The sequence below is a fragment of the Manacus vitellinus genome, unplaced genomic scaffold (genome assembly GCF_001715985.3).
Source record: "Manacus vitellinus isolate BGI_N305 unplaced genomic scaffold, ASM171598v3 scaffold_26_pilon, whole genome shotgun sequence".
Classification (NCBI taxonomy): domain Eukaryota; kingdom Metazoa; phylum Chordata; class Aves; order Passeriformes; family Pipridae; genus Manacus; species Manacus vitellinus.
Genome location: NW_021939960.1, coordinates 9,244,644 through 9,245,707, shown reverse-complemented (window position 1 = coordinate 9,245,707; position 1,064 = coordinate 9,244,644). Strand labels below are relative to the sequence as shown.

At 62.8% G+C, this 1,064-nt stretch overlaps 1 long non-coding RNA gene across 1 annotated transcript; it reads right to left on the bottom strand.

The window, feature by feature from the left end:
* Window positions 1-574: 574 nt before the first annotated feature.
* On the bottom strand, window positions 575-1,027 carry LOC115307545. The gene is made up of 2 exons (XR_003915866.1): window positions 911-1,027; window positions 575-765 (listed from the first exon to the last, which is right to left on the bottom strand). It is a non-coding gene; the product is annotated as an uncharacterized LOC115307545 (long non-coding RNA).
* Window positions 1,028-1,064: the final 37 nt, after the last annotated feature.

The window sequence follows — 1,064 nt, the reverse complement described above, 5'->3', positions numbered from 1 at the left end:
TCTTCCTCTCCGCTCTGGAGCTCTTCCTGCAGGATCTACGCAGAGCCCACTACCTCTGCCAGCTCTTCTCCATGCAAGAGGGCGGCGTGGCCCCACTGCGCACCGGGCTGGGGGGCTGGGGGCTGCCTGGCCGGCGAGGGGTGGTTTCCATGCAGCCCCCGGCTGCCCAGGGCTTAGAGGAAGAGATCGAGCAGGTGAGGGCCACATTGTCAGAGATGGAGAGTGGAGCCAACATTCCGCCATGGACGGTGGAAGCCACGGAGACCACACAGCCAGTGGGGATAGGTGGCACTGCAGCCAGGGGGGCTTGGGCAGGGCCCTGCACTGGCCACTGCTGTGGGGTGCTCTGAAGGGGAGGCCAGGAGGCAGCAAAGCTGGCACCCCCTGTCACAGAGCAGGGTAGGGGAGCCCCCATGTACCCCCACAGTCCCCAGCTCCCTGCCCATGCAGGTATTGCTGGGGGCTGCCCCCACCCTGCAGAGGGAATGGGACCACTCCAGGCCCTCTAAATGTTGATAGAGCCCCTGATGGGGGTCAGTATCCCTCCCTGCCCACACTTGCAGAACCCCCTGCAGAAGTCATAAATGTGCATTTATTTATACATTAACCGTGGCTCGGACTGCGACATTAATTTAAAAACAGCCTATGATACAGAATGTGGGGGGCACCGGGCAGGGGAGGGTATGGTGGGGGGCGGTGGCAATGGTCAGGTCTCCTGGCCCTTGGCCTGCTTGTTGTACGTCTCCCTCACGTACTTCTTGTAGGCTGAGGAGAGAGGGGGGACATGGTGATGAGGGTCCTGAGGCAGCTGCCAGGGCTGGAGAGGCAGTGGGACACAGCAGGGTTGGGGGCTGTGCTGCTGCCCACCCCAGTGGGGAGCAGGCAGGGAGGTTCTGCCCCAGGCACTCACCGACTTGGTTCTTCCAGAGCTCGGCCGCGTGTGTGTTCAGGGGGCTCTCGATGTTCGGCTCTGGAAACAGGGGCTGGGTTAGCTGGTGGGGTGACTTGGACACCTCGGAGCCCTGCTCTGAGCAGGGGATCCCCAACCCCACCATCACACACCC